We start from the raw sequence: 13,927 nt of genomic DNA, 5'->3' as shown, positions 1-13,927 counted from the left end.
CGTAGCAAATAACGTAGCTGAAGGCTATGCTAACTATCGCTCGGCAAATGAGAGCGTATTTTGTCAGTGAACCATCGCTAGCAAAGTCGGCTGTACAACTGGGGCGAGCGTGCTAGGAAGTCTCTGTAGATCTGCCGTGTGGCGGCTTTCGGTCTGCAATCAATTGATAGTGGCGACACGCGGGTCGACGTATACTACCGGACCGCGGCCGATTTAAAGGCTACCACCTAGCAAGTGTGGTGTCTGGCGGTGACACCACAGATTCAATATCAAAAGTCGCCAACTGCTTTTACTAGGGGTGTACTGAAAATTTCGTGCTGTGAGTGGTGCAATAAGCCAGAGGAGGGGGGAGGGGGGGCGGGGGGGGGGGTGTAATAAAATATTAATACAAATTGTCTCATACGTAATTGCTACATTATCTTAACTAAATGACGCAACATACATACATACATATAAAATACGCTAACGTTTAATTAAACATGTTATCATAATTGACGCAACACATAAATTGTTGTTTCAATCACAGTAGTCAAATATACTATAAATATACGACTATATTTGTAGCAAAAGAAATCAAGAACTCAAATTAAGTTACAAAATATATACATATCGGTATGTGAGATATTCATCGTCGTCACTCAGAAGATCGAATAGCTCTTCTGTTTCATGCTCTGACATAACTGTAGTTGATGAAGAGGGTTAAACGTCGCTCGAAAGATGATGATGTAGTTGGACTGGTCTTGTCGCAAAACAGAAAATTTTGTTCGTTCCAATAAGCTCCAATACGTCTGACGGTATTTCAAAAGATGCACAATCTTTATTTTGTTTCTTCAGCTGGTCTCTCAATGTGATCAAAGCATTAATTGTCTTTAACGAAAATCTGTTACGTTGTTTAGTTTTTATAATGTTCATAGAGCTGAATATTCTTTCCATTTCTGCATCTGAATGCGGTAGGCATAGAACAGTCATTGCTAGCTGTGAAATCAAAGAAAAAGGATTGTCCCCTGCGGCATTTTTATACTGCAAAACCTCACTCCAAAATCGAACAGTGTTAGTAGTGTTATTCCACCTAATGAAGTTGATATTATGCCATTCTTGCAGCATACCGTCTATGAAATCTCCGCTAAAACCCAATTCTTTGGCTACATCAGCTACAGCAATATTTTTATTCACTTTTAGTGTTTCTTCAACATTCAGCATTGACATTTTTTTCAGGATCGTAACGTTACTTGGTAGTCTTTGTTGAATTTCTTTCATGAGTTTCAGACTAAACTGAATGCATCTCTTCTTCAAATAAAATTTATTTTCTTCAGACAAACTTGACTCAGACAATTTCTGTTCAAACATAAAGCCAAGGTTCGGATTTGCGTACATACATTCGCTTGGACCTGGTGTTGTCAAGCAATCAACATATAGAAAAACTAGGTTTTGCCCGAGTAACTGCATGAGAAATACAAGTGTATCTAGTAATTTAGTGGGGTCATTGTCTTCTTCTTCTTCAAAAGCTTTTATTGCCATTTGTACGTCTTTTAAAGCATGTTTAAGGTAAATCATGTAAAGATGATTTGAGTGGTCACAAAACATCTTGTACAAAAGATCGACAGTGTAACAATTGTCTTGAACCATGCCAAGTGACAAATGTAGTTTTAGTTCTTCTCACTGCTCAAGAATTCTTCGTATTGCTGGTTCAATTGAAAGCTAACGTGTTGCACAGACCTTCAAAATTTTTAGTGGCTGTTTTCCACAATTTATTGTCTCATAAACCTTTTGATATTCCTCTTGTCTTTTGGGTGAAATGGAGAACCAATCGTAGGTTTCCCGTACAGGTAACACTGTTTCTAGGTATGGTATTTACTGAGGCGTGGGAAACTGCAATCTGAAGAGAGTGACAAATGCAACGGATCAATACCTAATGCTTCAAACCATATTCTTTCTGGAGTTTTTCGAAAAGCCCATTGTTTATTCCAACCATTGCAGATGCATTATATGTGCCAATTCGTACCATATTAGCGATTGGAAGTTTGAGATCTTTCAAAGAATTCACAAGAACAGGAGCCAGATTTCTTGCATCTGCAGTTTCTACTACAGCGAGTTTGAGAAATGCTGATCTAATGGTTTGGTTGTTTACACTATAGTACCGTATAACGATACCTAGCATTTTAGATATTGATACATCTGTGGATTCATCTACTAGTACACTGTATTTTTGGTTACCTATATCTTCAACCAATGATTGTGTAAAATGTGGACCAAAACTTCAGTTATAATATTAGTGCACTTTGTACGATGTAACTGCATGTTTTTAGCGCCCTCATCATCCTAAATGATCTACAGCTAAAATAGAACAATGTTCAGTAATAAATAAAGAAAGAGCGCTTTCCGCTCTGAATGCTATTCTAACTGTAGTTTTCGGAACAATTTTCACAGGTGAGGTGGTTTGTATTTTCTTTAATTAAATCAATTTTTTGTTTATGCTTAATAGTTTTCGAATTCTTTCTAACATCACACAATTTCGCATAAAACTCTGTTGCACATACTTGACATCTTGGCATGGATAAGTCTCCAACGACTGGTTTCAGCCACCCACTGAATTCACGTTCTGCTTCCCACGCATCCCGATATTTCTGGGCGTACTGCTTCTTCTTTTGCGGTAAATCCATTATGTAAGCCACCACCAGACAAGTTTCACCAATTTATAATCACTGAAAATACATCAAAACGCAGGCGAACTAGAGGTCATGAAACAATCTACTCACTCGGTAACTCGATATCAGTCCTATTGTTCATTGTTTAAAACGTAATAATGTCTGATATACAACCACGGAATTGTTCTTGCGTTACCATTGTGCATGTGGTAATAATTTGACTGCGAGTTAACATTTCGAAAAATAAGAGGTTGCTGGACAGAAATGTATTTTATTATACTTAAGATCATGTATGTTTTTTGTCAATTCGAAAAATGAAGGGAGTTCAAAAGCTGAATTATAGATCGATACGCTATCGACGATAACAGGCTAGTGAGTAATGAATAATGAATTGTTCTACAGTCAAGGGCCGGCCGCGGTGGCCGTGCGGTCCTGGCGCTGCAGTCCGGAACCGCGGGGCTTCTACGGTCGCAGGTTCGAATCCTGCCTCGGGCATGGGTGTGTGTGATGTCCTTAGGTTAGTTAGGTTTAAGTAGTTGTAAGTTCTAGGGGACTTATGACCTAAGATGTTGAGTCCCATAGTGCTCAGAGCCATTTGAACCATTTTTTTTTTTTTTTACAGTCAAGGTTTTCTTACGCTGTAGGAAATTCCCACATTCAGATTTACTAAATGTGGAACAATGCTACATGATCTGCTAAGAACTTAATTTAACTTAGTAAATCTAGAACAAAGTCAGTGTAGTACCCATTATATAGTTAAAAATCTTAGTTTTGTTAATGAAAATACTGGCCCAAAATAGTTTTGATTTAAACTTCAAAAGTCGTCAGTACTCCAAAAGTCGCCAGATAAGTCGCTAAATAATTTTTGTCGCTAAAAAGCTTTTTTTGTCGCTAAGACGAAGGCAAAAGTCGCCATTTCTAGCGACAAAGTTGCTAAATTGGCAACACTGTGTACACAAAAAATAATGAGAGCATCAGAAACAATGAAATGTTTTAAGCAGCGCGGCACTGTTGAACTCTGCCATTAGACCACAAAGATGGTGTTCTTAAATCTCCAGAAAACCTTGCTGTCCGCGTATCTCCGTGTCCGCATTTCTCTGGCATTCATTTGTAGCAACAGTCTTCAGTAGCGCAAAAAATATGACCACTTGGCATCTCCTGGGTCGTCTGGAAACAGAATAGTGAGCACGAAGCTGATCCATGCTGTGAACTCCACCATTAGCATTGTTAGTTAAAATCTCTGGTTTTCCATTATTTTTGCTTACTTTTTGATCATGGTACATAGTAGACGGCTACATATCTGCCCGATTCTTTTTAGAAACACATGAACAAACTGCCTTTTGTCGTTATGACGAGAAAGTACTGCACCGGCATGACGGTTCTGATTAGGTTTAAATCAATTGTATCGTCCACGAAATGGAACCAATATTTCGGTATAGTGACGTTCTCACGTGGTGCATAGTAAGACTACTAGTGAGAAACAAAGAGATTCCATGTTTCACTCACGACTGTTAGTGTGTGAATTTTCTTTCTGGTCTGTAGGAATGATCATCAAATCGGAGACAAGACAGAATGAATAAAACCGGTGTCACATTCATGGTTGCCAGTACTATCCGATGCAAATAATGCCACATCTTCTTGTCCTGATTTCATACGCCCCGATAAATGTAAGAACCCAACAGAAGCCTGCAGTTTGATCAAATCTAAGTCTTGTGTACGTGGTTTTTCGAACGGCTTTCTACTTGTTCTCATTTTGTCATTTACACTACTGGCCATTAAAATTGCTGCACCACGAAGATAACGTGCTACAGACGCGAAATTTAACCGACAGGAAGATGATGCTGTGATATGCAAATAATTAGCTTTCCAGAGCATTTACACAAGGTTGGCGCCGGTGGCGACACCTACAACATGCTGACACGAGGGAAGTTTCCAACCGATTTCTCATACACAAACAGCAGTTGACCGGCGTTGCCTGGTGAAAGGTTGTTGTGATGTCTCGTGTAAGGAGGAAAAATGCGTACCATCACGTTTCCGACTTTGATAAAGGTCGGATTGTAGCCTATCGCGATTGCGGTTTATCGTATCGCGACATTGCTGCTCGAGATCCGATGACTGTTAGCAGTTTCTGAGACGAGGGTTCCCAGGCGCCGACCACAACAGTCTGCCATTTGATGTACATAATACGCAGACTAAAGCGATAAATGAAAATCTGAACCAAGGCCGGGATTCGAACCCGGGTCTCCTGCTCGCTAGACAGATGCGCTAACCATTACGCCACCCTGTCAAAGTGGCCTTGTATAACTGCGTAGGTTACCCTATCACGCCTCCCTCCACAATCCAAATTTCCATTCAGCCCTCAACCCGCTTGGTACAGCGTTCTAAATATACACTACTGGCTACACCAAGAAGAAATACATATGATAAACGGGTATTCGTTGGACAAATATATCATACTAGAACTGACATGTGATTACATTTTCCCGCAATTTGGATGAATAGATCCTGAGAAATCAGTACTCAGAACAACCACCTCTGGCCGTAATAACGACCTTGATACGCCTGGGCATTGAGTCAAACAGAGCTTGGATGATGTGTACAGGTGCAGCTGTCCATGCAGCTTCAACATACCACAGATCATCTAGAGTAGTGACTAGCGTGTTGTGACGAGCCAGTTGCTCGGCCACCATTGACCAGACGTTTTTAATTGGTGAGAGATTTGGGGAATGTGCTGGCCAGGGCAGCAGTCGAACATTTTCTGTATCCAGAAAGGCCCGTACAGGACCTGCAACATGCGGTCGTGCACTATCCTGCTGAAATGTAGGGTCTCGCAGGGATCGAATGAAGGGTAGAGCCGCGGGTCGTAACACATCTGAAATGTAACGTCCAGTGTTCAAAGTGCGGTCCATGCGAACAAGAGGTCACCGAGACGTGTAACCAGTGGCACCCCATACCATCACACCGGGTGATACGCCAGTATGGCGAGATGACGAATACACGCTTCCAATGTGCGTTCACTGCGATGTCGCCAAACACGGATACGGCCATCATGCTGCTGTTAACAGAACCTGGATTCATCCGAAATAATGACGTTTTGCCATTCGTGCACCCAGGTTCGCCGTTGAGTACACCATCGCAGGCGCTCCTCTCTGCGATGCAGCGTCAAAGGTAACCGTAGCCATGGTCGCCGAGCTGATAGTCCATGCTGCTGCAAACGTCGTCGAACTGTTCGTGCAGATGGTTGTCTTGCTAACGTCCCCATCTGTTGACTCAGGGATCGAGGCGTGCCTGCACGATCCGTTACAGCCATGCGGATAAGATGCCGTCATCTCGACTGCTAGTGATACGAGGCCGTTGGGATCCAGCACGGCGTTCCGTATTACCCTCCTGAACCCACTGATTCCATATTCGGCTAACAGTCATTGGATCTCGACCAACGCGAGCAGCAATGTCGCGATACGATAAACCGCGATCGCGATGGGCTACAATCCGACCTTATGCGTACCATCACGTTTCCGACGTTGATTTCTCCTCCTTACACGAGACATCACAACAACCTTTCACCAGGCAACGTCGGTAAACTGCTGTTTATGTATGAGAAATCGGTTGGAAACTTTCCTCGTGTCAGCACGTTGTAGGTGTCGCCACCGGCGCCAACCTTGTGTGAATGCTCTGGAAAGCTAATTATTTGCATATCACAGCATCTTCTTCCTGTCGGTTAAATTTCGCGTCTGTAGCACGTCATCTTCGTGGTGTAGCAATTTTAATGGCCAGTAGTGTATACATCATAGATGTCTGATACTTTAAAATGTCTCTGGAACCATATAGTTTCATTTAGAATCTGCCCTTTCTCAAGATTGTTTATGTCAGTGAATTTCCCCATCTGCGGCCCATATCGTCGCTAGAATGATTCTCCATCGTCGTCGTCGGATCTTCATTGGTATTTCCCCTTCTCTGCTGTTTTAGAAGTTTAAACCCTGCGGTTATTCCTCCGATTCTTGTTTCGTTTTTTTCTAGTTATGCTTCACTTTTGTTTTATTTTTTATGTGACCGTTATCTCTGTGTCTTCTGGTACTAGTTGGGGTTGCCAAACGCAGATCTCTCCATCCAGTAGACATTTCTTTTCTTTCTTTCGAGCGCCTGCGTTTTTCGTAGAAAAGACGGAAGCGTACACGAAACCGTTGAACGGCAGGAGTTTGGTGTGCAACCTCTAAAGGAAGATCGCGATCTGCATATAGCGGTATCTTCTAACGACTGAAACGGGAACAAACTCTAATAGATGGTACAATGAAAAGCCTCCTCTCCCAGGCACTCTGGATTTGATTGCAAAGAATGGATACAGACGTAGAAGTAGAAGCATCAATATTTCTCCGTTGTGACGCTGCCAATATCGATTACACGCAGATAGGACAAAAGTATAATGATGCCTATGGCGTAGCTGATTAAAGAGGTCTGCCCTCTCTCTCTCTCTCTCCCGATGGGATATTTTGGGTGCCTATCTGTTTGCATTAGATAAGCGTTGTTCCTCGTTTACACAATATCTGATCACCGATATTACAAGCTCAAGCATGGATTGGCTAAGGCGAGACACAGATATTGCGGTAAACAGTCGTTCCTGCAAATAGCTCCGGCACTGCAAAATACAGACTTGTGTGGTGACAAGCTGGAATAATGCTGTCGTGTTGTGGGACATATCGCAGATGCTTATCTGAGATGGAATTGATGCAGCATTTAAGTTCTGGGCGAGCTGTCGCGCCAGTGATTAGTGAAATAAATCTTACTTTTTTAAATTATAATAAAGTAAGCGTATCGTTATCTACAATCACTAATAATAAAAAAGAACCTTTCGAAGACTTCAAACTGAAACTTTTAAGTGGAACTGCAAATATCGATTATTTAACTGCTCCATATACATCGACCTATACTAGGTGACAAAGTAATGAGACTGATGTGAAAAAAATGTTGCTTACAGTTTTAGTCAAGTTTAGTGTTGTCTCCTGCAAAGTAGTTCCCTTCTGATTGCACACACTTTTTCCAGCGCTTCTGCCGTTGATGGTAACATTTCTGGAACTCATCTTCTGTAATATCCTCCAAGACCGTCGTTATAGCTTTTTCGACATCTGTTGTTGTTTGAAAATGGTGTCCCTTGACCGCCGTTTTGACTCTTGGAAATACAAAACAAAAGTCGCACAGAGCGATATCTGGTGAATAAGGTGGCTGTGGTAGTACTGAAACTTGTTTTGAGGTTAAAAATTGCTGTACTGACAGAGCAGTATGGGGTGGCGCATTATCGTGATGCAGAATCCAATTATCAGCAATGTTGGCACAGACACGAAGTCTATCTAAAATTTGTTTGTAGTAGTATTGGTTAACTGTTTGTCCAGGAGGCACCCACTCTTTGTGAACAATTCCCTTGGAATCAAAGAAGCACACAAGCATGCATTTCACTTTTGACTTTGACATGCAAGCTTTTCTTGGTCTGGGTGACCCCTTGAACACTGCGAACTTCGTCGTTTTGTTTCTGGTTTGTACTGAAAAAACCAACTTTCATCACCAGTGATAACAAGGCTCAACAATTCTGGATTTATTCTGTGCAATATTATGCGCTTCCATTTCCGTGACGAGAGATACAAACACGTGTTAACTTGTCACAGCACAACTCACGACTGAGCAGTTGCATCGTTGTGCCACTTGGATTAGAAGCAGCTTGTAGACCAACGTCAAAGATATTGTGGCTACGCAAGCCTGCAGGGTTGCCACATCTTGCGAAGAAAATCAGTCTCGTTACTTTATTGTCGCACCTCGCGTGTACTCCTTTCGAAAGAACGCGTCACTTCTAACGTCAGTTGTAATTTCTTTACGATGATAACGGCCATGCTAGTTCTTGGTCACCCCAAAAATTTCGGTCTCCCATCAGTTTTCAGTAAGTATGTCGCCTTAGCGAAAGCAAGTTACGTATGTTTCTTTGTTGTGTCTTCTTTGTAGTCGTATATGGTTCAAATGGCTCTGAGCACTATGCGACTTTAAATTCTGAGGTCATCAGTCGCCTAGAACTCAGAAATAATTAAACCTAACTAACCTAAGGACATCACACACATCCATGCCCGAGTCAGGATTCGAACCTGCGACCGTAGCGGTCGCTCGGTTCCAGACTGTAGCGCCTAGAACCGCACGGCCACTACGGCCGGCTGTAGTATGAGGCGCGATCAAGAACTGTATGAGGGCGTTGCTGCAGTGTATATGCAACGTATTGCGACTTCGAGGTGGGTATATAAGCACCGACATATAGGCAAGGGGTTATTATGGCATTCGTGTCCTTTCAACGTGGCTGTGGTAAATGTGGAAACACGAACTATGGGGCGTTGGTACCAAATGCGTCCAAACACGACCAACGTGCTGTTATTCTTTTGTAGACCGCCGAAGGGCAGACGCCCGGGAAAACTCCGACAACGGCTGCTGCTGATTCATGATAACGCGCGTCCCCATGCCACAATCATAGTAATGCAGAAGTTGTGCAAATTCAGGTGGGAGACATTCGAAAACCCGTGCGATAGTCCTCAGCCCTTCCCATGCGATTATCACGCCTTCAGCCCTTTAAAAAAGTCCTTAAAGGGTCGACGATTCCTGTCGGATAGGATATGGAGAAGGCAGTTTCGGACTCCTTCACGCAGCAGGACACCGGTTTCACCAAACGGGTATGGCTCTGAGCACTATGGGACTTCACTTCTGAGGTCAGCAGTCCCCTAGAACTTAGAACTACTTAAACCTAACTAGCCTAAGGACATCACACACATCCATGCCCTAGGCAGGGTTCGAACCTAGTGCGATCATGGGACGATTGTCTTAGGGCTCACGGCGATTTTACCTGATTGGCATACCGGTTCTGGGCTGTATATACTTCGAACGGAAACTTTTTGATCGCCCCTTGTATTTTTGCCTATTCATTATTCGGTGTTTTTCTCTTATACTGGATAATATTCGTGTTTCTTACCTTTCCACTTATGTGAGAACCATACAGAATGACGCAATACAACCTTGTTAAAGATTTCTATCTGAAATTCGCGAGATTTTTTGGAACACACTTGTAGGCTGCATCAGTGCTCTCTTCAAACCTTTTCCATTCGGCTGGTTGCGTTGAAATACTACGATGTTTCTTTTGGCGAAGTCATACGGTGATGAGGGTGACTACCCCTCGAAACACGGAATTTCTACGCAGCCACCCGGATGGAAGCGCAGGAAGATTTCATCAGCAGTTTACGCCGGCATCGGTTTCCTTCACGAAGACGGTGCGAACAAAGGAATACAATGCTACGTCGCTTTAAATAATTCTCATAAAACTTAGATACTTTTCACTATTTTTTATTCACAAGACAATAAGACTTGCTCTGCTCGTCGCACAAATCATAAATACTAACAAGATGGCTGCCTTTCAGCACACGCCAAAAATTACGTCCACTACAAGGTAACAATCGAAAGTGTATCTAAACTCCTTCTTGGAGTATGAAAGAAAAGAGAATCAAATATGAACATCACAGAGATTATATTCTGCATTCCCCTCAATTTAATCTTTGCGCAGACTTTGAAGTATTGTCTCTCTCTGCGTCTGAATGTGTCATTACACTTCTTTCCAAATGATAAATACCTCCTGTTACAAATAATGGTTCAAATGGCTCAGAGCACTATGGGACTTAACTGCTGAGGTCATCAGTCCGCTAGAACTTATAACTACTTAAACCTAATTAACCTAAGGACATCACATACATCCATGGCCGAGGCAGGATTCGAACCTGCGACCGTAGCGTTCGCGCTGTGCCAGACTGTAGCGCCTAGAACCGCTCGGCCACCTCCTGTTACATTTACCATGTATGGATACGATACACTAGACCTTAAACCCCTTCAGTTTAAAATGTTTCGAGACCCGGTTAACAAAAAATAGAGAGAAGTCGATTTTAAGGCTTCATATGTTCTACATAGTCTCCCCCACTTGAGTAATATGCACAGGACGTTCACACAAAACAAAGGTCTTGTAAAGGATGATGTTCAATTCGCGCGTCACAGCGACTTGAATGTCCGTTACATCATCAAAGCATTGACCCTTCATGTGAATTGCCGTACTTTGTCGTTTTGTGGTAGGTCTGTATTGATAACACCAAGTCAGTCGTGATGGCTTTTCCAGAAAAGAATTGACGGCGTTTTGCACTTAAACCAAGCAGCGTCAGGCGTCCATGCCTCTTTGTTTCTGTTCGGGGGTCACGGAGGGCGGGACAAAGGAGGCGTTCCTGCAGTAGAAGTTTCAGTTTCTCCACCTGTGTCCTGAACCCATTAATGTTCCACAGTAATATGGGCGCCATCTATCATGGGAGCCCATAGTGCGTGAGGGGCTCAGTCTTGGGTGAAATTATTGCCCCAGTCCCACATCATTCTCTATTAGCTCTACAGAAGAGTTAAGGCAGACATAAGACAGTAAGACATCAACATCATCGGATTGTTTACTTCCCAACACCATTGGTGGTGGACGTTTGGGCTTTGACGGCAGTGGTAGAGGAACCGCTGGATGTTGGACCAGATGTTTTGTCCTGGGTACGCTTCAGAGCCAAAATCGCGGCAGTGTTAGTGGCAGCACAGGATGGTGGACCAGGCTGAACCTCTGTATGGTGAGGGAGCTCCGCAACGTTAGCGACAACACACTTGTCCGATGTTTTGGGAGGAGGTGTAGGCTTTGAAGGTACTGTAGCGGCACAAGTACACTGGCAAACGTAGATGCTAGTGCTGACACTAGCAACCTCAGTTTGGGTAGCAGCATCAGTCTGTCTGAAGTCGTTTAAGAGTAGACGCAAAGAGGTAGCAAACTTCGGGGGTTGCATGGTCTTACAGATCTTTCCGCCGCACCATAGAAGACACACTTAGTTGTTTTCATCTCTCGTATCTTCCTTTCTTTAAGAAGACACTACAGTCACTACTCCAGATAGAGTGATCGCCAGGGCAGTTTACACACTTTGAAGGAGGTGAACATAGAGTTATCAAATTTGCCAATGGTTGGTCCCTTACAACCTGAGGTGGTGTGCCCAAAGCACTGGCGAGGAAACCAGCCTTAACATGCTCTGGAAGTGCTGTGCTTCTGAAAGTCAGGATAAATGAGTTGGATTTCACATTCATTATGTTCTGTACATCAACAACGCCTTCTTGGAAGTACTCAGCTTTCAATTATTTTTGGGGAATGTTGCTCCCTAGAAGTCACAACACCTCTGATACAGTTCAAGGTGTTGTGCCGTTCACTTTCTATTGCATACTTCTCGAAGTATTGAGCTTTCTGGATGTTCACATGCTGGGAATTCGATGTTTCTACCAAAAGGGTCCCGTTTTACAAACGCTTGACAGATTTTAAGTTTCCAGCGATTCTCTCTCTACCTTTTCGCTTGTAAAATGGTGAAACTTTGTCAAAGCTGCCCTCTTTCTGCTTCATTATAAGAAACACATTCTGGCCACCAGCAGGTGTTCTGTTACTCGATACTGGAAGAGTCTGTGTAATCCCCAAGTCCGGAGGACTGACTATACAAACCCTCTTTCTTGATTGGGTGTTGGTATCTACCAGTGGCCCGCCCTTTCCACTGGGAGGAGGAAGAGAAGATTTCGAAGGATCTATGCTGGTCCCACAAGCAGCTAGGGAAATAAAAGCCCACCTAGACAGAGCCCCGCATGTCCAGGTGAGCCTTTCACAACTGAGGTGAGGTAGATTCCCCAGAGGCTACTCGCTACTATGCCACCTCAATAGCTAGGCATATGATCAGCGAGCAGCACGCCTTGAGACTGAGGGGTCTTTGTTAGAGAGATTTGTACCATCCCAGAGTCCCTGTAGTTTGTTACAACCTTTGCGTCTACTCTTAAACAATCCGAGCTTGTGTAACAGGGGAATGGCAGCTCAGAAAGCCCAGGGTTGCCATGCCCATACTCAGCAAACGAATGCTGGGCCCCTGAGGGGCTAAATTTCTTATGGCTTTTGTAAACCTTCGTCGCCAGTTTTGTAAAGGCCTCGTCGCTAAAGCTGTGGAGGCCGAGTGACCACTGTTGTTACGGTAAGTCGAGTTTGAGGGTTCGTGAAACGGCTTCTGGTGCAGTACCGTGCTAAGACAATTTCTCCCTGCCACTATTACACAGATATGCTCCAGGGTCAGGTAACAGGATAGGAGAACGAAGGTTCTATGACACTCCAAAAAAACTAGTAACAATGTCACACGAACGACTTAAAAAGGTTTACTTAACTTTGTGACCAGTTGAATGGTTAAGTCTGCAACGTCGCATGTAACATAACACTAAAAAGACCCTCAATGGCTAAGTGCAAATAATCAGGAAAACTTCACAATACATAGCAAATGCAATTACAACAACTGTCTGTTGACTCGTAAGAGTTCCGTAAACGTCTTTCCCTGTCTAAGTCAGCTCTAAACATTGATCTGAAACCAAGTGGGCGAGAGCTGCCCTTCCATCTTCCGAGTTGGCTTCTATCCGTTGACGCCCGACCATTGACAGATTGTACTCCGCCAGCAACTGGCCGAGGCCGAAGTCGATACTTTATCCTCAGCGCCGCTCGTGGCGAGTGTCCATGGTACTGGCACAGCCCGCATCTTTGAACCTGTGGTGCTTTTGGCCTGTCTGTGTCTCGTTAGGACGACACATCAATGGCCACTTGAAATACAAACATCACATATTTTGAAAGAACCAACAGATCTGTGCCACGCTACGTCACTGGCACACATCGTAACACGAACAAAAACCTCGCACTTAGCGGCAATTGTCTAACAAAACAATGTATGATCAGTATATGACCAACTGATAACGGCAGTACGATACCTAAATGCTTCGTGCAAAACTGAAGATTAATATTACATGATGACTGAAGCAGGAAAGTGAGTTGTTTACAGAATTTGTACGGCCATCGCAAAATCTTACATTTCCATGTAACATGGATGGATTTAAGAACGTAGTGAAATGGAAATGAAATGTCGTGTGACGAGGGCCTCCCGTCGGGTAGACCGTTCGCCTGGTGCAAGTCTTCCGATTTGACGCCACTTCGGCGACTTGCGCGTCTATGGGGATGAAATGATGATGATTAGGACAACACAACACCCAGTCCCTGAGTGGAGAAAATCTCCGACCCAGCTGGGAAACGAACCCGGGCTCTTTGGATTGACAGTCTGTCGCGCTGACCACTCAGCTACCGGGGCGGGCTTAAGAACGTAGTGAATGGACATTACAAAGATAGGCATTGCCGCGAGAGGAAGATC

The 13,927-nt window shown here is 43.6% G+C and overlaps 1 protein-coding gene and 1 non-coding gene across 8 annotated transcripts in view; both read right to left on the bottom strand.

Moving 5' to 3' along the window:
* The window catches only part of LOC126272722 (V-type proton ATPase 116 kDa subunit a 1), a 610,777-nt gene that overhangs the window by 137,681 nt on the left and 459,169 nt on the right, over positions 1–13,927 (bottom strand). The window lies entirely within an intron of this gene.
* Trnaa-agc (transfer RNA alanine (anticodon AGC)) lies at positions 4,859–4,932 on the bottom strand. Its single transcript has one exon. It is a non-coding gene; the product is annotated as a tRNA-Ala (tRNA).

The sequence above is a fragment of the Schistocerca gregaria genome, chromosome 5 (genome assembly GCF_023897955.1).
Source record: "Schistocerca gregaria isolate iqSchGreg1 chromosome 5, iqSchGreg1.2, whole genome shotgun sequence".
NCBI classification, from domain to species: domain Eukaryota; kingdom Metazoa; phylum Arthropoda; class Insecta; order Orthoptera; family Acrididae; genus Schistocerca; species Schistocerca gregaria.
Note: the sequence above shows the minus strand (reverse complement) of the source record. Positions and strands in the feature narration are given on the sequence as shown.